The sequence below is a fragment of the Musa acuminata genome, chromosome BXJ3-8, assembly GCF_036884655.1.
Source record: "Musa acuminata AAA Group cultivar baxijiao chromosome BXJ3-8, Cavendish_Baxijiao_AAA, whole genome shotgun sequence".
In the NCBI taxonomy this organism is placed as follows: Eukaryota; Viridiplantae; Streptophyta; class Magnoliopsida; order Zingiberales; family Musaceae; genus Musa; species Musa acuminata.
In genome coordinates, this window is record NC_088356.1 from 35,484,353 (window position 1) to 35,507,835 (window position 23,483).

A 23,483-nucleotide genomic window follows, 5' to 3' on the forward strand; every position below is an offset into this window, starting at 1 on the left:
AAGAAACAAGTGCATGTCCTAAAAATTGGCATGTTCCGGATGTACTTTTTCTATCTATCCTGCATCCGCCAAAATCGGCATCTGCATAAGCTATTAGATCAAATTTTTCAGATTTTGGATACCACAATCCTAAATTTGGAGTTCCTTTAAGATACCTAAATATTCTTTTAACACTCTTAAGATGAGATAATTTAGGATTAGATTGAAACCTAGCGCAAAGTCCTACACTAAACATAATATCCGGTCTAGTCGCGGTGAGGTAGAGTAGACTACCTATCATTCCCCTATATGTTTTTTGATCAAAATTTTCACCACTTTCATCCATATCTAACTTAGTCGCAGTACTCATAGGGGTGTTTATTGCTTTTGAATTATCCATGTTAAATCGTTTTAACAATTCTAATGTATATTTAGATTGGTTAAGAAATATACCATCACTAAGTTGTTTGATTTGTAATCCCAAAAAGAAGGTTAATTCACCCATTAAACTCATTTCAAATTCAAGACTCATACATTTGGCAAATGATTCACATAGTGATTCATCCGAAGAGCCAAAAATAATATCGTCAACATAAATTTGCACAATAAGAAAATTATTTTCAAAATGTTTAATAAACAATGTAGTATCAACCTTGCCTTTGGTAAAATTATTTAAAATAAGAAAGGAACTAAGCCTTTCATACCAAGCTCTAGGAGCTTGTTTTAAGCCATAGAGAGCTTTAGTCAATTTGAATACATGATTAGGAAGAAGAGAATTTTCAAATCCGGGAGGTTGTTCGACAAATACTTCTTCGGAAATAAAACCATTCAAGAAAGCACTTTTAACATCCATTTGAAATAGTTTAAAATTATTACTACTAGCATAGGCAAGGAGCATCCTTATGGCTTCTAATCGAGCCATGGGAGCGAAGGTTTCTTCGTAATCGATACCTTCTTCTTGGTTGAAACCTTTGGCCACTAATCTAGCCTTGTTTCTAACCACGATACCATTTTCGTCTTGCTTGTTTCTAAAGACCCACTTAGTACCTATGACTAAGTGGTCACTTGGTCTAGGAACAAGCTTCCATACCTCATTCCTCTCAAATTGGTTCAATTCTTCTTGCATTGCAATGATCCAAAAATCATCTTTTAAGGCTTCGTCAATGCATTTAGGTTCAATTTGAGAAAGGAAAGCGGCGTTAGCACAGAAATTTTTGAAAGAAGAACGAGTTTGAACCCCTTTTGATGTATCTCCTATAATTTGCTCTTTTGGATGAGCATCTACATACTTCCATTCTTTTGGTAAAGAAATTTCGGAAGAAGATGCATTCAAATGGCTATTTTGAGGAGAGGGTTCATTTAAATTCAAATTATCAAAACCAAGATCATCATCAAAATCATTTTTCTTTAAATCAGAAATTTCATTAAAAACTACATGAATAGACTCTTCAATTACTAAAGTTATTTTATTAAAAACCCGAAAAGCTTTAGAAACGGAAGAGTAACCAAGAAAGATGCCTTCATCGGATTTAGCATCAAATTTTCCTAAAGCATCCCTTTCATTTAAAATAAAGCATTTACAACCAAAAACTTTAAAATAGAAGATGTTTGGTTTTTTGTTATTCCATAATTCATAGGGAGTTTTGGATAAGGATGGTCTTATTAGGACTCTATTCATGATGTAGCAAGTCGTATTTACGGCTTCGGCCCAAAAGTACTTAGGTAAACTATGTTCATTCAACATAGTTCTTGCCATTTCTTGTAGGTTTCTATTTTTCCTTTCAACTACTCCATTTTGTTGAGGATTTCTTGGAGTTGAGAAGTTGTGATTGTACCCATTACTTTCGCAAAAATTTTGAAAGTCATGGTTTTGGAATTCACCACCGTGATCACTCCGAATTGATGAAATCATGAAGCCTTTTTCGTTTTGAGTGAGTTTACAAAATTTAGAGAAACACTTGAAGCAATCACCTTTGTGAGCTAAGAAATAGGTCCAAGTGTATCTAGAGTAGTCATCCACAATCACAAAAGCATATTTGCTTCCACCTAGACTTGTTGTATCAATTGGTCCAAATAGGTCCAAATGGATCAATTGTAATGGTCTAGTAGTGCTAATTTGATTTTTTGGTTTGAAGCTTGTTTTTATTTGTTTGCCTAGTTGACATGCATCGCATACTTTGTCCTTAATAAACTTTATATTTGGAATTCCTCGTACTAATTCTTGAGATGAGATCTTAGATATTGTTTTCATGCTTGCATGGCCTAATCTCCTATGCCAAAGCCAAGCATCATCATTTATGACGGAGAAGCACATTTCATTACTTAGTTCATCAAGATTGATGGTATAAACATTATTTTGTTTTAAAGCAATCATAGTCATGTTATGATTTGGTTTTTCAATAATGCACATATTTGATTCAAATCTAATGATGTAACCTTTATCGCATAGTTGACTAATACTCAAGAGATTATGTTTCAATCCATCAACTAGTAAGACATCATCAATAGAAAAATTAAATTTGTTACCAATAGTTCCCTCGCCAATGATTTTGCCCTTGTTGTTGTCTCCGAAGGTAACGTACCCTTCTTCTTTGCTAGTGAGCATAGAAAAATGAGATGGATCTCCAGTCATATGTCTTGAGCATCCACTATCGAGATACCATCTCTTGCTCCTAGCTTGTGGGTTTGTCTACAAAAGAGGATGATTTTTAGGTACCCATTTGATTTTGGGTGCCTCAAAAATTGACCCACTAACTTTGTTATTTATGATTGAATTCTTTATAGTTCCTTTAGGAACCCATATTAATTTTTGTAAACTAATTTTTCTAAATGGGCATTTGTAGGCAATATGTCCGGATTTGCAACAAAAGTTGCATTTCATATAAGAGGAAACATGTAATGTAGGTCCTTTTATGAAAGTGGTAGGATTTTGATGTAATCCTTTTACAAATCCAATTCCATTTCTATTTGCGATGTGACCCTTGTGTGCAAGGATCATATCTAATCCTTTGCTACCAACCTTAAACTTGTTTAAGGTTTCCTTAAGAAGCAAATTTTCATTTTTTATTGCTTCTAAGTGCTCACACTTAGAGCATGGAGGAGTTTGAAGACTATCAAACTTATCTTGTAGCAAAGCATGCTCTTTCTTTAAGATACTTAACTTCTTGCTAACAGTTCTACATTCATCAAATAATTCATGAAAAGCGATAGATAGTTCTTCAAAAGATAAATCTTCATTAAATAAATCACATACCTCTTCTCCTAACGCCATTAGCGCGTAATGAGCAACTTGCTCGGTGTTGGACTCCTCTTCTTCGGACGCGCTTGAATCATCCCATATTGCCTTGAGCGCTTTCTTCTTTGATGTCCTCTTTTTGGCTTGAGGACAATCGTTCTTGTAGTGTCCCGGTTTTTTGCATTCATAGCAAATCACTTGGTCCTTCTTTTGTTCAAATTTATTTTTTACATTATTTTTAAGTTTGTTCTTTCTTAAATATTTTTTAAATTTTTGAGTCAAAAGTGCAATGTCATTGTCACTGTCCTCATCACTTGATGTTCCTTTCAAGTGGTCTTCTTGTGATTTGAGTGTCATATCCTTCCTGTTCTTTGGAAGGGGGTTCTCAAGCTCGTCATGAGCTTGACATGTCATTTCGTAGGTCATTAGAGACCCAATGAGTTCTTCAAGAGGGAATGCTTTAAGGTCTTTGGCCTCTTGAATGGCCGTAACTTTTGGATCCCAACTTTTAGGGAGGGATCTTAAGATTTTAGTTACTAGTTCAAAGTTAGTAAAATCTTTACCAAGAGCTTTGAGTCCATTGATGACATCCGTAAACCGGGTGTACATGTCTCCGATGGACTCACTTGGTTTCATTCGGAAAAGTTCGTAAGAGTGCACAAGGATGTTGATTTTGGACTCTTTCACTCGGCTAGTGCCTTCATGAGTGACCTCAAGAGTTCTCCAAATATCAAAAGCCGAATCACACATTGAAACACGATTAAATTTGTTTTTGTCTAATGCACAAAACAAGACATTCATAGCCTTTGCATTTAAAGCAAAAACCTTCTTCTCCGATTCATTCCATTCGCTCATTGGAAGAGAAGATTTTTGAAATCCATTCTCAACAATAGACCAAAGCTCAAAGTCCATAGAAATGAGGAAGATCCTCATGCAAGTCTTCCAATATGTGTAATCCGACCCATTAAACAAAGGTGGTCGTGCAATAGAATGTCCCTCTTGCATGCCGGAGTAAGCCATCTCTCTTGGGTATTAAACCAAATATGAGAGATAACCTCGCTCTGATACCACTTGTTAGGATCGGAGCGGCACTAAGAGGGGGGGGTGAATTAGTGCAGCGGATTAAAACTTCGATTTTAATCAAAATCTTTCGTCCGTTAAGAACGAAACTTGAGAAATTTAACTTGAAGGCGTATTCTTCAAGTTGCGCAGCAAGAGTAATGAGGAACTAAAGCAGTAAGAAGATTTGCAGTAATGTAAATGATAATAATAAAAAGCAAACCAGAGATTACGTCGATTTTTAGAGTGGTTCGGTCAAATGACCTACTCCACTTGCGAGGCCCCTCTTCGATGAGGCTCCCACCTACCACTAGCAAGTCTCTTGAAATGGAAGGGTAAACACCCCTCTTACAACCTTTTACAAGCAGCTCAACCTCTTACAAATTTTCAATAAGAAAGGAGGAGGAGAACTCTCTAGCAAATTGAAAACAAGACTTGCTAAGACTTTCTAAGACTTTTCTCTCAATCAAAAATGCTTCTCAAAAGTTGTAACCTCAGCTGAGATTTGAGGGGTATTTATGGGCCTCAAGAGGATTCAAATTTTGGGCTCCAAAATTTGAATTTTCTTAGGGTTTCCGGTGCTGGAGGTGCCACCGCCCAACCAGGCGGTGCCACCGCCCAGCGCTCGGGTGCTGGACGGTGCAACCGCCCAGCCAAGGAGGTGTCACCGCCCAGCTCTCGGGTGCTGGGCGGTGTCACCGCCCAGCTAGGCGGTGCCACCGCCTACAGTGTTTTCAGCCCAACTACAGTGTTTTCAGCCACTAGTTGTGCTTCAATCTTGGCTCTCTAGTTCGTTGGTTTAGCTTAATTTTTAGCCTAAACCAACTCTGACTTTGGGCCCAGTTGGCCCCTAACCAGGATATAGGATTATCTCTTAATCCTAATCCTAATTACAAGTGAACTACATAACAAAAACACATCCTAAGCAAGCTTTCAACCGCGAACGTCGAGTCTTGTTTCGGCGAGCTTTCCGACGAACTTCTTCCGACGGACTCCCATCAAGCTCCCGATCTTGTGATGACTTTAACGAGTAGCCGAGCCTTCTCGGTGATCTCCGTGAACCTCCGACGATGTCTTCGGCGAACTTCCGATAGGTTCCCGATTTCTTCTCGGTTGGTTCCGGCAGCATCTCCGACGATTCTTCGGACTCTTAAACGTCCATCGATCTTGACTCCGGTATTCTTGCTTTGTGTTTTCTGGTTATCGTAGTTAATCCTGCACACTTAACTCAATAATATGGATTAGATCAATTAACCCATCAATTGATTTCATCATCAAAATCCGAGATTCAACAGCTGGAAGAATCGAAAAGCTTAAAAGAGAGTTAATCAAGCCTTTTGGCCGCTCGGGGCGCAAAAAGGAGTGCAACACGAGGACTTCCTAGGGGGTCACACATCCTAGTACTACTCTCGCCCAAGCACGCTTAACTTCGGAGTTCTGATGGGATCCGGTGCTTTAGTGCTGGTATGATCGCACTCGTTTTGTTTGCGTCCTCCCTCCCCTTTGTGCACGTCGCGGACGGCGTATCGACGACCGGAGCCCATTGCGTGCCCCGAAACCTCTCGAATGATCTCGGAATCGCCATCGTCGGATCTCTCCGATGCCCACGAGGCCGATCGCGTGCCGGACACGGCAAGCGCGCACCGAAACCATCCAGACCTTCTCGAACGAACTTGGAATCGCTATTGCGGCCCCATTCCGGAAAGCTCTCTCCGAGCCCCACCAGACCGACTGCGTAGCAGTCACGGCAAATTCCAAGGCCCAAAACCATCGCCTCGGAGGTTGACGGGAGAGGTTTTGGCCGCTCGGGGCGCAAAAAGGGGTGCAACATGAGGACTACCCAGGGGGTCACCCATCCTACAACCATATCTGATCATTGCATGTTTACGAAGAAATTTTTCGATGATGATTTCATTATTCTCCTGCTATACGTTAACGATATATTAATTGTTGGCCATAATGCTGGAAGAATCGAAAAGCGTAAAAGAGAGTTAAGCAAGTCTTTTGGCCGCTCGGGGCGCAAAAAGGAGTGCAACACGAGGACTTCCAAGGGGGTCACCCATCCTAGTACTACTCTCGCCCAAGCACACTTAACTTCGGAGTACTGATGGGTTCCGGTGCTTTAGTGCTGGTATGATCGCACTCGTTTTGTTTGCGTCCTCCCTCCCCTTTGTGCACGTCGCGGACGGCGTATCGACGAACGGAGCCCATTGCGCGCCCCGAAACCTCTCGAACGATCTCAGAATCGCCATCTCGGATCTCTCCGATGCCTACGAGGCCTTCCGCGTGCCGGACACCCCAAGCGCGCGCCAAAACCATCCGGACTTTCACGAACGAACTCGGAATCGCTATTGTGGCCCCATTCCGGAAAGCTCTCTCTGAGCCCCACGAGACCGACTGCGTAGCGGTCACGACAAATTCCGAGGCCCAAAACCATCTCCTCGGAGGTCGACGGGAGAGGTTTTGGCCGCTCGGGGCACAAAAAGGAGTGCAACATGAGGACTTCCCAGGGGGTCACCCATCCTAGAACCATATCTGATCATTGCATGTTTACGAAGAAATTTTTCGATGATGATTTCATTATTCTCCTGCTATACGTTAACGATATATTTATTGTTGGCCATAATGCTGGAAGAATCGAAAAGCGTAAAAGAGAGTTAAGCAAGTCTTTTGGCCGCTCGGGGCGCAAAAAGGAGTGCAACACGAGGACTTCCAAGGGGGTCACCCATCCTAGTACTACTCTCGCCCAAGCACACTTAACTTCGGAGTTCTGATGGGATCCGGTGCTTTAGTGTTGGTATGATCAGACTCGTTTTGTTTGCGTCCTCCCTCCCCTTTGTGCACGTCGCGGACGACGTATCGATGACCGGAGCCCATTGCGCGCCCCGAAACCTCTCGAACGATCTCGGAATCGCCATCGTCGGATCTCTCCGATGCCCACGAGGCCGACCGCATGCCGGACACGGCAAGCGCGCGCCGAAACCATCCGGACTTTCTCGAACGAACTCGGAATCGCAATTGCGGCCCCATTCCGGAAAGCTCTCTCCGAGCCCCACGAGACCGACTGCGTAGCGGTCACGGCAAATTCCGAGGCCCAAAACCATCGCCTCGGAGGTCGACGGGAGAGGTTTTGGCCGCTCGGGGCGCAAAAAGGAGTGCAACACGAGGACTTCCCAAGGGGTGACCCATCCTAGAACCATATCTGATCATTGCTTGTTTACGAAGAAAATTTTAGATGATGATTTCATTATTCTCCTGCTATACGTTAACGATATATTTATGGTTGGCCAAAATGCTGGAAGAATCGAAAAGCATAAAAGAGAGTTAAGCAAGTCTTTTGGACGCTCGGGGCGCAAAAAGGAGTGCAACACGAGGACTTCCAAGGGGGTCACACATCCTAGTACTACTCTCGCCCAAGCACGCTTAACTTCGGAGTTCTGATGGGATCCGGTGCTTTAGTGCTGGTATGATCGCACTCGTTTTGTTTGCGTCCTCCCTCCCCTTTGTGCACGTCGCGGACGGCGTATCGACGAACGGAGCCCATTGCGCGCCCCGAAACCTCTCGAACGATCTCGGAATCGCCATCGTCGGATCTCTCCGATGCCCACGAGGCCGACCGCATGCCGGACACCCCAAGCGCGCGCCAAAAGCATCCGGACTTTCACGAACGAACTCGGAATCGCTATTGCGGCCCCATTCCGGAAAGCTCTCTCTGAGCCCCACGAGACCGACTGCGTAGCGGTCACGACAAATTCCGAGGCCCAAAACCATCGCCTCGGAGGTCGACGGGAGAGGTTTTGGCCGCTCGGGGCGCAAAAAGGAGTGCAACACGAGGACTTCCCAGGGGGTCACCCATCCTAGAACCATATCTGATCATTGCATGTTTACGAAGAAATTTTTCGATGATGATTTCATTATTCTCCTGCTATACGTTAACAATATATTTATTGTTGGCCATAATGCTGGAAGAATCAAAAAGCGTAAAAGAGAGTTAAGCAAGTCTTTTGGCAGCTCGGGGCGCAAAAGGGAGTGCAACACGAGGACTTCCAAGGGGGTCAACCATCCTAGTACTACTCTCGCCCAAGCACACTTAACTTCGGAGTTCTGATGGGATCCGGTGCTTTAGTGCTGGTATGATCGCACTAGTTTTGTTTGCGTCCTCCCTCCCCTTTGTGCACGTCGCGAACGGCATATCGATGACTGGAGCCCATTGCGCGCCCCGAAACCTCTCGAACGATCTCGGAATCGCCATCGTCGGATCTCTCCGATGCCCACGAGGCCGACCGCATGCCGGACACGGCAAACGCGCGCCGAAACCATCCGGACTTTCTCGAACGAACTCGAAATCGCAATTGCGGCCCCATTCCAGAAAGCTCTCTCCGAGCCCCATGAGCCCGACTGCGTAGCGGTCACGGCAAATTCCGAGGCCCAAAACCATCGTCTCGGAGGTCGACGGGAGAGGTTTTGGCCGCTCGGGGCGCAAAAAGGAGTGCAACACGAGGACTTCCCAGGGGGTGACCCATCCTAGAACCATATCTGATCATTGCTTGTTTACGAAGAAATTTTTAGATGATGATTTCATTATTCTCCTGCTATACGTTAACGATATATTTATGGTTGGCCATAATGCTGGAAGAATCGAAAAGCATAAATGAGAGTTAAGCAAGTCTTTTGGCCGCTCGGGGCGCAAAAAGGAGTGCAACACGAGGACTTCCCAGGGGGTCACACATCCTAGTACTACTCTCGCCCAAGCACGCTTAACGTCGGAGTTCTGATGGGATCCGGTGCTTTAGTGCTGGTATGATCGCACTCGTTTTGTTTGCGTCCTCCCTCCCCTTTGGGGACGTCGCGGACGGCGTATGAACGAACGGAGCACATTGCGCGCCCCGAAACCTCTCGAACGATCTCGGAATCGCCATCGTCGGATCTCTCCGATGCCCACGAGGCCGACCGCGTGCCGGACACCCCAAGCGCGCGCCGAAACCATCCGGACTTTCTCGAACGAACTCAGAATCGCTATTGCGGCCCCATTCCGGAAAGCTCTCTCCGAGCCCCACGAGACTGACTGCGTAGCGGTCACGACAAATTCCGAGGCCCAAAACCATCGCCTCGGAGGTCGACGGGAGAGGTTTTGGCCGCTCGGGGCGCAAAAATGAGTGCAACACAAGGACTTCCCAAGGGGTCACCCATCCTAGAACCATATCTGATCATTGCATGTTTACGAAGAAATTTTTCGATGATGATTTCATTATTCTCCTGCTATACGTTAACGATATATTTATTGTTGGCCATAATGCTGGAAGAATCAAAAAGCGTAAAAGAGAGTTACGCAAGTCTTTTGGCCGCTCGGGGCGCAAAAAGGAGTGCAACACGAGGACTTCCAGGGGGTCACCCATCGTAGAACCATATCTGATCATTGCTTGTTTACGAAGAAATTTTTAGATGATGATTTCATTATTCTCCTGCTATACGTTAACGATATATTTATGGTTGGCCATAATGCTGGAAGAATCGAAAAGCATAAAAGAGAGTTAAGCAAGTCTTTTGGCCGCTCGGGGCGCAAAAAGGAGTGCAACACGAGGACTTCCCAGGGGGTCACACATCCTAGTACTACTCTCGCCCAAGCACGCTTAACTTCGGAGTTCTGATGGGATCCGGTGCTTTAGTGCTGGTATGATCGCACTCGTTTTGTTTGCGTCCTCCCTCCCCTTTGTGCACGTCGCGGACGGCGTATCGACGACCGGAGCTCATTGCGCGCCCCGAAACCTCTCGAACGATCTCGGAATCGCCATCGTCGGATCTCTCCGATGCCCACGAGGCCGACCGCGTGCCGGACACCCCAAGCGCGCGCCAAAACCATCCGGACTTTCACGAACGAAGTCGGAATCGCTATTGCGGCCCCATTCCGGACAGCTCTCTCTGAGCCCCACGAGACCGACTGCGTAGCGGTCACGACAAATTCTGAGGCCCAAAACCATCGCCTCGGAGGTCGACGGGAGAGGTTTTGGCCGCTCGGGGCGCAAAAAGGAGTGCAACACGAGGACTTCCCAGGGGGTCACCCATCCTAGAACCATATCTGATCATTGCATGTTTACGAAGAAATTTTTCGATGATGATTTCATTATTCTCCTGCTATACGTTAACAATATATTTATTGTTGGCCATAATGCTGGAAGAATCGAAAAGCGTAAAAGAGAGTTAAGCAAGTCTTTTGGCAGCTCTGGGCGCAAAAAGGAGTGCAACACGAGGACTTCCTAGGGGGTCACCCATCCAAGTACTACTCTCGCCCAAGCACGCTTAACTTCGGAGTTCTGATGGGATCCGGTGCTTTAGTGCTGGTATGATCGCACTCGTTTTGTTTGCGTCCTCCGTCCCCTTTGTGCACGTCGCGGACGGCGTGTCGACGACCGGAGCCCATTGCACGTCCCGAAACCTCTCGAACGATCTCGGAATCGCCATCGTCGGATCTCTCCAATGCCCACGAGGCCGACCGCGTGCCGGACACCCCAAGCGCGAGCCGAAACCATCCGGACTTTCTCGAACGAACTAGGAATTGCTATTGCGGCCCCATTCCGGAAAGCTCTCTCTGAGCCCTGTTAGGATTGGAGTGGCACTAAGAGGGGGGGGGTGAATTAGTGCAGCGGATTAAAACTTCGGTTTTAATAAAATCTTTCGTACGATAAGAACGGAACTTGAAAAGTTTAACTTGAAAGCGTATTCTTAAAGTTGCGCAGCAAGGGTAATAAGGAACTAAAGCAGTAAGAAGATTTGCAGTAATGTAAATGACAATAATGAAATGCAAACCAGAGATTACGCCGATTTTAGAGTGGTTCGGTCAAATGACCTACTCCACTTGCGAGGCCCCTCTTCGATGAGGCTCCCACCTTCCACTAGCAAATCTCTTGAAATGGAAGGGTAAACACCCCTCTTACAACCTTTTACAAGCAGCTCAACCTCTTACAAATTTTCAATAAGAAAGAAGGAGGAGAACTCTCTAGCAAATTGAAAACAAGACTTGCTAAAACTTTCTAAGACTTTTCTCTCAATCAAATGCTTCTCAAAAGTTGTTACCTCAGCTGAGATTTGAGGGGTATTTATAGGCCTCAAGAGGATTCAAATTTTGGGCTCCAAAATTTGAATTTTCTTAGGGTTTCCGGTGCTGGAGGAGCCACCGCCCAACCAGGCGGTGCCATCGCCCAGCGCTCAGGTGCTGGACGGTGCAACCGCCCAACCAAGGAGGTGTCACCGCCCAGCTAGGCGGTGCCACCGCCCAGCTAGGCGGTGCCACCGCCTACAGTGTTTTCAGCCTGACTACAGTGTTTTCAGCCACTAGTTGGGCTTCAATCTTGGCTCTCTAGTTCGCTGGTTTAGCTTAATTTTTAGCCTAAACCAACTCTGACTTTGGGCCCAGTTGGCCCCTAACCAGGATATAGGATTATCTCTTAATCCTAATCCTAATTACAAGTGAACTACATAACAAAAAACACATCCTAAGCAAGCTTTCAACCGCGAACGTCGAGTCTTGTTTCGGCTAGCTTTCCGACGAACTTCTTCCGACGGACTCCTATCAAGCTCCCGATCTTGTGATGACTTTAACGAGTAGCCGAGCCTTCTCGGTGATCTCCGTGAACCTCCGACGATCTCTTCGACGAACTTCCGATAGGTTCCCGATTTCTTCTCGGTTGGTTCCGGCAGCATCTCCGACGATTCTTCGGACTCTTAAACGTCCATCGAACTTGACTCCGGTATTCTCGCTTTGTGTTTTCTGGTTATCGTAGTTAATCCTGCACACTTAACTCAATAATATGGATTAGATCAAATAACCCATCAATTGATTTTATCATCAAAATCCGAGATTCAACAATCTCCCCCTTTTTGATGATGACAATTAATTGATGACGGAGTTAAACGTAACTCCCCCTATCTATATGCCATATTATGAGAAGATAAAACACTTGAATTTCATCATTGAATTCAAGTATAAACCGATAAGCTCTAACCGTAGAACTTATCGTTATTCTCATTAAGCATAATGTAAATGCGAAACTTTGATGAAAATCTTTTTCAATTCGAAAGATAAGATTCAAATTTTACTATGAAAAGAGATAAAGATTTTCAACTTGAATTGCATGATTATACATTTTAGACATGCATTCAATATGATCAATCAATCTTACGATATTTTCAAGGATTTTGCAAGGCATATAAGAAAATCATCGATCGATCACTTTTCTCAAGGATTTTGCAATTCATATTTTGTCATGCTATTAAGAATGATATAAGTCATCACTTTTCTCCCCCTTTGTCATCAACAAAAAGGAAAATGAGACTTGAAGCACATATTTTGTCATACAACGATTTTATCATTGAAAATTAAGTATGCAAAAATATTTACGTAGAGTTCATTTTAGAGGAAAATTCAGCATGCATTCATATTATCTAATCTCTTCTTTCTATGAATAATAGAAATTGTAGATGTATAAGAGAGAGATTGGGATAAAAAAATTCAAATAGTAATTTCACGAAGTCAAGATCATAATTCGAATACAAACTCATTCAAATCGTCAAATTCATGAAAATCTCAACATTACTTTTTAATCATCACATAAGATATTTAAAGAATTTTTGAAACATAGGAGAATGATGAATTTAAGCATACAATGTTTCAATCAAATTCAAGTCATGAATGCCAATACTTTCATATTTGTAAGTATCAATTCATGAATGCCAAAAGATATTATTTGTGATTCCAATTTTGCAAGATCAAGATTATGATTTAGATAAAACTTATTTAAATCAAATCGCTAACTTGAAATTCATAATCAAGTCATCAAAGTCGATTTCGAGATTTCACAACATGTCATATGGAATTTGAAGGAGAATGAGAGATGGAAAGAAGATGAAAAACTTTACGGAAAATCCAATCAAATAAGTTTATTGTTTAGGGACAATTTAACATACCTAATTCCCTTCTAATGAATTCAAATTGGTCTTCATTCAAGGCTTTTGTGAATATATCTGCTAATTGATGCTTTGTGTCAATGAATTCTAGAACAACATTATTGTTAAGGACATGATCGCGTATGAAATGATGCCTAACGTCGATGTGCTTAGTTCTAGAATGCTGAATTGGATTTTTAGTAAGGCATATGGCACTAGTATTATCGCATTTTATGGGAATATTTTCAAGGTGAATTCCATAGTCTTCTAATGTATTTTTCATCCAAATTACTTGTGCACAACATGCACTTGCAGCAATGTATTCGGCTTCCGCCGTAGATAGTGCAACTGAATTTTGTTTCTTGGAAGTCCAAGAAACAAGTGCATGTCCTAAAAATTGGCATGTTCCGGATGTACTTTTTCTATCTATCCTGCATCCGCCAAAATCGGCATCTGCATAAGCTATTAGATCAAATTTTTCAGATTTTGGATACCACAATCCTAAATTTGGAGTTCCTTTAAGATACCTAAATATTCTTTTAACACTCTTAAGATGAGATAATTTAGGATTAGATTGAAACCTAGCGCAAAGTCCTACACTAAACATAATATCCGGTCTAGTCGCGGTGAGGTAGAGTAGACTACCTATCATTCCCCTATATGTTTTTTGATCGAAACTTTCACCATTTTCATCCATATCTAACTTAGTCGCAGTACTCATAGGGGTGTTTATTGCTTTTGAATTATCCATGTTAAATCGTTTTAACAATTCTAATGTATATTTGGATTGGTTAAGAAATATACCATCACTAAGTTGTTTGATTTGTAATCCCAAAAAGAAAGTTAATTCACCCATTAAACTCATTTCAAATTCAAGACTCATACATTTGGCAAATGATTCATATAGTGATTCATCCGAAGAGCCAAACACAATATCGTCCACATAAATTTGCACAATAAGAAAATTATTTTCAAAATGTTTAATAAACAATGTAGTATCAACCTTGCCTTTGGTAAAATTATTTAAAATAAGAAAGGAACTAAGCCTTTCATACCAAGCTCTAGGAGCTTGTTTTAAGCCATAGAGAGCTTTAGTCAATTTGAATACATGATTAGGAAGAAGAGAATTTTCAAATCCGGGAGGTTGTTCGACAAATACTTCTTCGGAAATAAAACCATTCAAGAAAGCACTTTTAACATCCATTTGAAATAGTTTAAAATTATTACTACTAGCATAGGCAAGGAGCATCCTTATGGCTTCTAATCGAGCCACGGGAGCGAAGGTTTCTTCGTAATCGATACCTTCTTCTTGGTTGAAACCTTTGGCCACTAATCTAGCCTTGTTTCTAACCACGATACCATTTTCGTCTTGCTTGTTTCTAAAGACCCACTTAGTACCTATGACTAAGTGGTCACTTGGTCTAGGAACAAGCTTTCATACCTCATTCCTCTCAAATTGGTTCAATTCTTCTTGCATTGCAATGATCCAAAAATCATCTTTTAAGGCTTCGTCAATGCATTTAGGTTCAATTTGAGAAAGGAAAGCGGCATTAGCACAGAAATTTTTGAAAGAAGAACGAGTTTGAACCCCTTTTGATGTATCTCCTATAATTTGCTCTTTTGGATGAGCATCTACATACTTCCATTCTTTTGGTAAAGAAATTTCGGAAGAAGATGCATTCAAATGGCTATTTTGAGGAGAGGGTTCATTTAAATTCAAATTATCAAAACCAAGATCATCATCAAAATCATTTTTCTTTAAATCGGTAATTTCATTAAAAACTACATGAATAGACTCTTCAATTACTAAAGTTATTTTATTAAAAACCCGAAAAGCTTTAGAAACGGAAGAGTAACCAAGAAAGATGCCTTCATCGGATTTAGCATCAAATTTTCCTAAAGCATCCCTTTCATTTAAAATAAAGCATTTACAACCAAAAACTTTAAAATAGAAGATGTTTGGTTTTTTGTTATTCCATAATTCATAGGGAGTTTTGGATAAGGATGGTCTTATTAGGACTCTATTCATGATGTAGCAAGCCGTATTTACGGCTTCGGCCCAAAAGTACTTAGGTAAACTATGTTCATTCAACATAGTTCTTGCCATTTCTTGTAGGTTTCTATTTTTCCTTTCAACTACTCCATTTTGTTGAGGATTTCTTGGAGTTGAGAAGTTGTGATTGTACCCATTACTTTCGCAAAAATTTTGAAAGTCACGGTTTTGGAATTCACCACCGTGATCACTCCGAATTGATGAAATCATGAAGCCTTTTTCGTTTTGAGTGAGTTTACAAAATTTAGAGAAACACTTGAAGCAATCACCTTTGTGAGCTAAGAAATAGGTCCAAGTGTATCTAGAGTAGTCATCCACAATCACAAAAGCATATTTGCTTCCACCTAGACTTGTTGTATCAATTGGTCCAAATAGGTCCAAATGGATCAATTGTAATGGTCTAGTAGTGCTAATTTGATTTTTTGGTTTGAAGCTTGTTTTTATTTGTTTGCCTAGTTGACATGCATCGCATACTTTGTCCTTAATAAACTTTATATTTGGAATTCCTCGTACTAATTCTTGAGATGAGATCTTAGATATTGTTTTCATGCTTGCATGGCCTAATCTCCTATGCCAAAGCCAAGCATCATCATTTATGACGGAGAAGCACATTTCATTACTTAGTTCATCAAGATTGATGGTATAAACATTATTTTGTTTTAAAGCAATCATAGTCATGTTATGATTTGGTTTTTCAATAATGCACATATTTGATTCAAATCTAATGATGTAACCTTTATCGCATAGTTGACTAATACTCAAGAGATTATGTTTCAATCCATCAACTAGTAAGACATCATCAATAGAAAAATTAAATTTGTTACCAATAGTTCCCTCGCCAATGATTTTGCCCTTGTTGTTGTCTCCGAAGGTAACGTACCCTTCTTCTTTGCTAGTGAGCATAGAAAAATGAGATGGATCTCCAGTCATATGTCTTGAGCATCCACTATCGAGATACCATCTCTTGCTCCTAGCTTGTGGGTTTGTCTACAAAAGAGGATGATTTTTAGGTACCCATTTGATTTTGGGTGCCTCAAAAATTGACCCACTAACTTTGTTATTTATGATTGAATTCTTTATAGTTCCTTTAGGAACCCATATTAATTTTTGTAAACTAATTTTTCTAAATGGGCATTTGTAGGCAATATGTCCGGATTTGCAACAAAAGTTGCATTTCATATAAGAGGAAACATGTAATGTAGGTCCTTTTATGAAAGTGGTAGGATTTTGATGTAATCCTTTTACAAATCCAATTCCATTTCTATTTGCGATGTGACCCTTGTGTGCAAGGATCATATCTAATCCTTTGCTACCAACCTTAAACTTGTTTAAGGTTTCCTTAAGAAGCAAATTTTCATTTTTTATTGCTTCTAAGTGCTCACACTTAGAGCATGGAGGAGTTTGAAGACTATCAAACTTATCTTGTAGCAAAGCATGCTCTTTCTTTAAGATACTTAACTTCTTGCTAACAGTTCTACATTCATCAAATAATTCATGAAAAGCGATAGATAGTTCTTCAAAAGATAAATCTTCATTAAATAAATCACATACCTCTTCTCCTAACGCCATTAGCGCGTAATGAGCAACTTGCTCGGTGTTGGACTCCTCTTCTTCGGATGCGCTTGAATCATCCCACGTTGCCTTGAATGCCTTCTTCTTTGATGTTCTCTTTTTGGCTTGAGGACAATCGTTCTTTTAGTGTCCCGGTTTTTTGCATTCATAGCAAATCACTTGGTCCATCTTTTGTTCAAATTTATTTTTTATATTATTTTTAAGTTTGTTCTTTCTTAAATATTTTTTAAATTTTTGAGTCAAAAGTGCAATGTCATTGTCACTGTCCTCATCACTTGATGTTCCTTTCAAGTGGTCTTCTTGTGATTTGAGTGCCATATCCTTCCTGTTCTTTGGAAGGGGGTTCTCAAGCTCGTCATGAGCTTGACATGTCATTTCGTAGGTCATTAGAGACCCAATGAGTTCTTCAAGAGGGAATGCTTTAAGGTCTTTGGCCTCTTGAATGGCCGTAACTTTTGGATCCCAACTTTTAGGGAGGGATCTTAAGATTTTAGTTACTAGTTCAAAGTTAGTAAAATCTTTACCAAGAGCTTTGAGTCCATTGATGACATCCGTAAACCGGGTGTACATGTCTCCGATGGACTCACTTGGTTTCATTCGGAAAAGTTCGTAAGAGTGCACAAGGATGTTGATTTTGGACTCTTTCACTCGGCTAGTGCCTTCATGAGTGACCTCAAGAGTTCTCCAAATATCAAAAGCCGAATCACACATTGAAACACGATTAAATTCGTTTTTGTCTAATGCACAAAACAAGGCATTCATAGCCTTTGCATTTAAAGCAAAAACCTTCTTCTCCGATTCATTCCATTCACTCATCGGAAGAGAAGATTTTTGAAATCCATTCTCAACAATAGACCAAAGCTCAAAGTCCATAGAAATGAGGAAGATCCTCATGCGAGTCTTCCAATATGTGTAATCCGACCCATTAAACAAAGGTGGTCGTGCAATAGAATGACCCTCTTGCATGCCGGAGTAAGCCATCTCTCTTGGGTATTAAACCAAATATGAGAGATAACCTCGCTCTGATACCACTTGTTAGGATTGGAGTGGCACTAAGAGGGGGGGGGGGGTGAATTAGTGCAGCGGATTAAAACTTCGGTTTTAATAAAATCTTTCGTACGATAAGAACGGAACTTGAAAAGTTTAACTTGAAAGCGTATTCTTAAAGTTGCGCAGCAAGGGTAATAAGGAACTAAAGCAGTAAGAAGATTTGCAGTAATGTAAATGACAATAATGAAATGCAAACCAGAGATTACGCCGATTTTAGAGTGGTTCGGTCAAATGACCTACTCCACTTGCGAGGCCCCTCTTCGATGAGGCTCCCACCTTCCACTAGCAAATCTCTTGAAATGGAAGGGTAAACACCCCTCTTACAACCTTTTACAAGCAGCTCAACCTCTTACAAATTTTCAATAAGAAAGAAGGAGGAGAACTCTCTAGCAAATTAAAAATAAGACTTGCTAAGACTTTCTAAGACTTTTCTCTCAATCAAATGCTTCTCAAAAGTTGTTACCTCAGCTGAGATTTGAGGGGTATTTATAGGCCTCAAGAGGATTCAAATTTTGGGCTCCAAAATTTGAATTTTCTTAGGGTTTCCGGTGCTGGAGGTGCCACCGCCCAACCAGGCGGTGCCACCGCCCAGCGCTCGGGTGCTGGACGGTGCAACCGCCCAACCAAGGAGGTGTCACCGCCCAGCTAGGCGGTGCCACCGCCTACAGTGTTTTCAGCCCGACTACAGTGTTTTCAGCCACTAGTTGGGCTTCAATCTTGGCTCTCTAGTTCGCTGGTTTAGCTTAATTTTTAGCCTAAACCAACTCTGACTTTGGGCCCAGTTGGCCCCTAACTAGGATATAGGATTATCTCTTAATCCTAATCCTAATTACAAGTGAACTACATAACAAAAAACAAATCCTAAGCAAGCTTTCAACCGCGAACGTCGAGTCTTGTTTCGGCGAGCTTTCCGACGAACTTCTTCCGACGGACTCCCATCAAGCTCCCGATCTTGTGATGACTTTAACGAGTAGCCGAGCCTTCTCAGTGATCTCCGTGAACCTCCGACGATCTCTTCGACGAACTTCCGATAGGTTCCCGATTTCTTCTCGGTTGGTTCCGGTAGCATCTCCGACGATTCTTCGGACTCTTAAACGTCCATCGAACTTGACTCCGGTATTCTCGCTTTGTGTTTTCTGGTTATCGTAGTTAATCCTGCACACTTAACTCAATAATATGGATTAGATCAAATAACCCATCAATTGATTTTATCATCAAAATCCGAGATTCAACAAGCCCCACGAGACCGACTGCGTAGCGGTCACGGCAAATTCCGAGGCCCAAAACCATCGCCTCGGAGGTCGATGGGAGAGGTTTTGGCCGCACGGGGCGCAAAAAGGAGTGCAACACGAGGACTTCCCAGGGGGTCACCCATCCTAGAACCATATCTAATCATTGCATGTTTACGAAGAAATTTTTCGATAATTATTTCATTATTCTCCTGCTATACGTTAACGATATATTTATTGTTGGCCATAATGCTGGAAGAATCGAAAAGCGTAAAAGAGAGTTAAGCAAGTCTTTTGGCCGCTCGTGGCGCAAAAAGGAGTGCAACAAGAGGACTTCCCAGGGGGTCACCCATCATAGAACCATATCTGATCATTGCTTGTTTACGAAGAAATTTTTAGATGATGATTTCATTATTCTCCTGCTATACGTTAACGATATATTTATGGTTGGCCATAATGCTGGAAGAATCGAAAAGCATAAAAGATAGTTAAGCAAGTCTTTTGGCCGCTCGGGGCGCAAAAAGGAGTGCAACACGAGGACTTCCCAGGGGGTCACACATCCTAGTACTACTCTCGCCCAAGCACGCTTAACTTCGGAGTTCTGATGGGATCCGGTGCTTTAGTGCTGGTCTGATCGCACTCGTTTTGTTTGCGTCCTCCCTCCCCTTTGTGCACGTCGCGGACGGCGTATCGACGACCGGAGCCCATTGCGCGCCCCGAAACCTCTTGAACGATCTCGGAATCGCCATCGTCGGATCTCTCAGATGCCCACGAGGCCGACCGCGTGCTGGACACCCCAAGCGCGCGCCGAAACCATCCGGACTTTCTCGAACGAACTCGGAATCGCTATTGCGGCCCCATTCTGGAAAGCTCTCTCTGAGCCCCACGAGACCGACTGCGTAGCGGTCAAGGCAAATTCCGAGGCCCAAAACCATCGCCTCGGAGGTCGACGGGAGAGGTTTTGGCCGCTCGGGGCGCAAAAAGGAGTGCAACACGAGGACTTCCCAGGGGGTCACCCATCCTAGAACCATATCTGATCATTGCATGTTTACGAAGAAATTTTTCGATGATGATTTCATTATTCTCCTGCTATACGTTAACGATATATTTATTGTTGGCCATAATGCTGGAAGAATCGAAAAGCGTAAAAGAGAGTTAAGCAAGTCTTTTGGCAGCTCGAGGCGCAAAAGGGAGTGCAACACGAGGACATCCCAGGGGGTCACCCATCCTCGTACTACTCTCGCCCAAGCATGCTTAACTTCAGAGTTCTGATGGGACCCGGTGCTTTAGTGCTAGTATGATCACACTCGTTTTGTTTGCGTCCTCCCTCCCCTTTTTGCATGTCGCGGACGGCGTATCGATGACCGGAGCCCATTGCGCGCCCCGAAACCTCTCGAACGATCTCGGAATCGCCATAGTCGAATGTCTCCGATGCCCACGAGGCCGACCGCGTGCCGGACACGGCAAGCGCGCGCCGAAACCATCCGGACTTTCTCGAACGAACTCGGAATCTCTATTGCGGCCCCATTCCGGAAAGCTCTCACCGAGCCCCACGAGACTGACAGCGTAGCGGTCACGGCAAATTCCGAGGCCCAAAACCATCGCCTCGGTGGTCGACGGGAGAGGTTTTGGCCGCTCGGGGCGCAAAAAGGAGTGCAACACGAGGACTTCCCAGGGGGTCACCCATCCTAGAACCATATCTGATCATTGCATGTTTACGAAGAAATTTTTCGATGATGATTTCATTATTCTCCTGCTATACGTTAACGATATATTTATTGTTGGCCATAATGCTGGAAGAATCGAAAAGCGTAAAAGAGAGTTAAGCAAGTCTTTTGGCCGCTCGGGGCGCAAAAATGAGTGCAACACGAGGACTTCCCAATGGGTCACCCATCCTAGAACCATATCTGATCATTGCTTGTTTACGAAGAAATTTTTAGATAATGATTTCATTAGTCTCATGCTATATGTTAACGATATATTTATGGTTGGCCATAATGCTGGAAGAATCGAAAAGCATAAAAGAGAGTTAAGCAAGTCTTTTGGCCGCTCGGGGCGCAAAAAGGAGTGCAACACGAGGCCTTCCCAGGGGGTCACACATCCTAGTACTACTCTCGCCCAAGCACGCTTAACTTCGGAGTTCTGATGGGATCCGGTGCTTTAGTGCTGGTATGATCGCACTCGTTTTGTTTGCGTCCTCCGTCCCCTTTGTGCACGTCGCGGACGGCGTATCGACGATCGGAGCCCATTGCGCGCCCCGAAACCTCTCGAACGATCTCGGAATCACAATCGTCGGATCTCTCCAATGCCCACGAGGCCGACCGCGTGTCGGACACCCCAAGCGTGAGCCGAAACCATCCGGACTTTCTCGAACGAACTCGGAATTGCTATTGCGGCCCCATTCCGGAAAGATCTCTCCGAGCCCCACGAGACCGACTGCGTAGCGGTCACGGCAAATTCCAAGGCCCAAAACTATCGCCTCGGAGGTCGACGGGAGAGGTTTTGGCCGCTCGGGGCGCAAAAAGGAGTGCAACACGAGGACTTCCCAGGGGGTCACCCGTCCTAGAACCATATCTGATCATTGCATGTTTACGAAGAAATTTTTTGATAATTATTTCATTATTCTCCTGCTATACGTTAATGATATATTTATTGTTGGCCATAATGCTGGAAGAATCGAAAAGCGTAAAAGAGAGTTAAGCAAGTCTTTTGGCCGCTCGGGGCGCAAAAAGGAGTGCAACACGAGGACTTCCCAGGGGGTCACCCATCCTAGAACCATATCTGATCATTGCTTGTTTACGAAGAAATTTTTAGATGATGATTTCATTATTCTCCTGCTATACGTTAACGATATATTTATGGTTGGCCATAATGCTGGAAGAATCGAAAAGCATAAAAGATAGTTAAGCAAGTCTTTTGGCCGCTCGGGGCGCAAAAAGGAGTGCAACACGAGGACTTCCAGGGGGTCACACATCCTAGTACTACTCTCGCCCAAGCACGCTTAACTTCGGAGTTCTGATGGGATCCGGTGCTTTAGTGCTAGTATGATCGCACTCGTTTTGTTTGTGTCCTCCCTCCCCTTTGTGCACGTCGCGGACGGCGTATCGACGACCGGAGCCCATTGCTCGCCCCGAAACCTCTCGAACGATCTCGGAATCGCCATCGTCGGATCTCTCCGATGCCAACAAGGCCGACCGCGTGCCGGACACCCCAAGCGCGCGCCGAAACCATCCGGACTTTCTCGAACGAACTCGGAATCGCTATTGCGGCCCCATTCCGGAAAGCTCTCTCTAAGCCCCACGAGACCGACTGCGTAGCGGTCACGGCAAATTCCGAGGCCCAAAACCATCGCCTCGAAGGTCGACGGGAGAGGTTTTGGCCGCTCGGGGCGCATAAAGGAGTGCAACACGAGGACTTCCCAAGGGGTCACCCATCCTAGAACCATATCTGATTATTGCATGTTTACGAAGAAATTTTTCGATGATGATTTCATTATTCTCCAGCTATACGTTAACGATATATTTATTGTTGGCCATAATGCTGGAAAAATCGAAAAGCGTAAAAGAGAGTTAAGCAAGTCTTTTGGCCGCTCGTGGCGCAAAAAGGAGTGCAACACGAGGACTTCCCAGGGGGTCACCCATCATAGAACCATATCTGATCATTGCTTGTTTACGAAGAAATTTTTAGATGATGATTTCATTATTCTCCTGCTATATGTTAACGATATATTTATGGTTGGCCATAATGCTGGAAGAATCGAAAAGCATAAAAGATAGTAAAGCAAGTCTTTTGGCCGCTCGGGGCGCAAAAAGGAGTGCAACACGAGGACTTCCCAGGGGTCACACATCCTAGTACTACTCTCGCCCAAGCACGCTTAACTTCGGAGTTCTGATGGGATCCGGTGCTTTAGTGCTGGTATGATCGCACTCGTTTTGTTTGCGTCCTCCGTCCCCTTTGTGCACGTCGCGGACGGCGTATCGACGACCGAAGCCCATTGTGCGCCCCGAAACCTCTCGAACGATCTCGGAATCGCCATCGTCGGATCTCTCCATTGCCCACGAGCCCGACCGCGTGCCGGACACCCCAAGCGCGAGCCGAAACCATCCGGACTTTCTCGAACGAACTCGGAATTGCTATTGCGGCCCCATTCCGGAAAGCTCTCTCTGAGCCCCACGAGACCGACTGCGTAGCGGTCACGGCAAATTTCGAGGCCCAAAACCATCGCCTCGGAGGTCGACGGGAGAGGTTTTTGCCGCTCGGGGCGCAAAAAGGAGTGCAACACGAGGACTTCCCAGGGGGTCACCCATCCTAGAACCATATCTGATCATTGCTGGTTTACGAAGAAATTTTTCGATAATTATTTCAT

At 43.5% G+C, this 23,483-nt stretch overlaps 13 non-coding genes across 13 annotated transcripts; all 13 read right to left on the reverse strand.

Annotated features, from left to right (window-relative positions):
• Positions 1-5,632: 5,632 nt before the first annotated feature.
• On the reverse strand, positions 5,633-5,751 carry LOC135647288 (5S ribosomal RNA). The gene has a single exon (XR_010500029.1). It is a non-coding gene; the product is annotated as a 5S ribosomal RNA (ribosomal RNA).
• Positions 5,752-6,299: 548 nt separating this feature from the next.
• On the reverse strand, positions 6,300-6,418 carry LOC135647136 (5S ribosomal RNA). The gene has a single exon (XR_010499879.1). It is a non-coding gene; the product is annotated as a 5S ribosomal RNA (ribosomal RNA).
• Positions 6,419-6,965: 547 nt separating this feature from the next.
• On the reverse strand, positions 6,966-7,084 carry LOC135647619 (5S ribosomal RNA). Its single transcript, XR_010500353.1, has one exon. It is a non-coding gene; the product is annotated as a 5S ribosomal RNA (ribosomal RNA).
• Positions 7,085-7,632: 548 nt separating this feature from the next.
• Positions 7,633-7,751, reverse strand: LOC135647329 (5S ribosomal RNA). Its single transcript, XR_010500069.1, has one exon. It is a non-coding gene; the product is annotated as a 5S ribosomal RNA (ribosomal RNA).
• A 548-nt stretch (positions 7,752-8,299) lies between these two features.
• Positions 8,300-8,418, reverse strand: LOC135647409 (5S ribosomal RNA). The gene has a single exon (XR_010500148.1). It is a non-coding gene; the product is annotated as a 5S ribosomal RNA (ribosomal RNA).
• Positions 8,419-8,966: 548 nt separating this feature from the next.
• On the reverse strand, positions 8,967-9,085 carry LOC135647321 (5S ribosomal RNA). The gene has a single exon (XR_010500062.1). It is a non-coding gene; the product is annotated as a 5S ribosomal RNA (ribosomal RNA).
• Positions 9,086-9,839: 754 nt separating this feature from the next.
• On the reverse strand, positions 9,840-9,958 carry LOC135647077 (5S ribosomal RNA). The gene has a single exon (XR_010499821.1). It is a non-coding gene; the product is annotated as a 5S ribosomal RNA (ribosomal RNA).
• Positions 9,959-10,506: 548 nt separating this feature from the next.
• On the reverse strand, positions 10,507-10,625 carry LOC135646344 (5S ribosomal RNA). The gene has a single exon (XR_010499098.1). It is a non-coding gene; the product is annotated as a 5S ribosomal RNA (ribosomal RNA).
• A 9,015-nt stretch (positions 10,626-19,640) lies between these two features.
• Positions 19,641-19,759, reverse strand: LOC135647353 (5S ribosomal RNA). The gene has a single exon (XR_010500092.1). It is a non-coding gene; the product is annotated as a 5S ribosomal RNA (ribosomal RNA).
• A 548-nt stretch (positions 19,760-20,307) lies between these two features.
• Positions 20,308-20,426, reverse strand: LOC135647720 (5S ribosomal RNA). The gene has a single exon (XR_010500450.1). It is a non-coding gene; the product is annotated as a 5S ribosomal RNA (ribosomal RNA).
• Positions 20,427-21,181: 755 nt separating this feature from the next.
• LOC135647208 (5S ribosomal RNA) lies at positions 21,182-21,300 on the reverse strand. The gene has a single exon (XR_010499949.1). It is a non-coding gene; the product is annotated as a 5S ribosomal RNA (ribosomal RNA).
• Positions 21,301-22,055: 755 nt separating this feature from the next.
• On the reverse strand, positions 22,056-22,173 carry LOC135647575 (5S ribosomal RNA). Its single transcript, XR_010500311.1, has one exon. It is a non-coding gene; the product is annotated as a 5S ribosomal RNA (ribosomal RNA).
• A 755-nt stretch (positions 22,174-22,928) lies between these two features.
• Positions 22,929-23,046, reverse strand: LOC135647274 (5S ribosomal RNA). Its single transcript, XR_010500015.1, has one exon. It is a non-coding gene; the product is annotated as a 5S ribosomal RNA (ribosomal RNA).
• Positions 23,047-23,483: the final 437 nt, after the last annotated feature.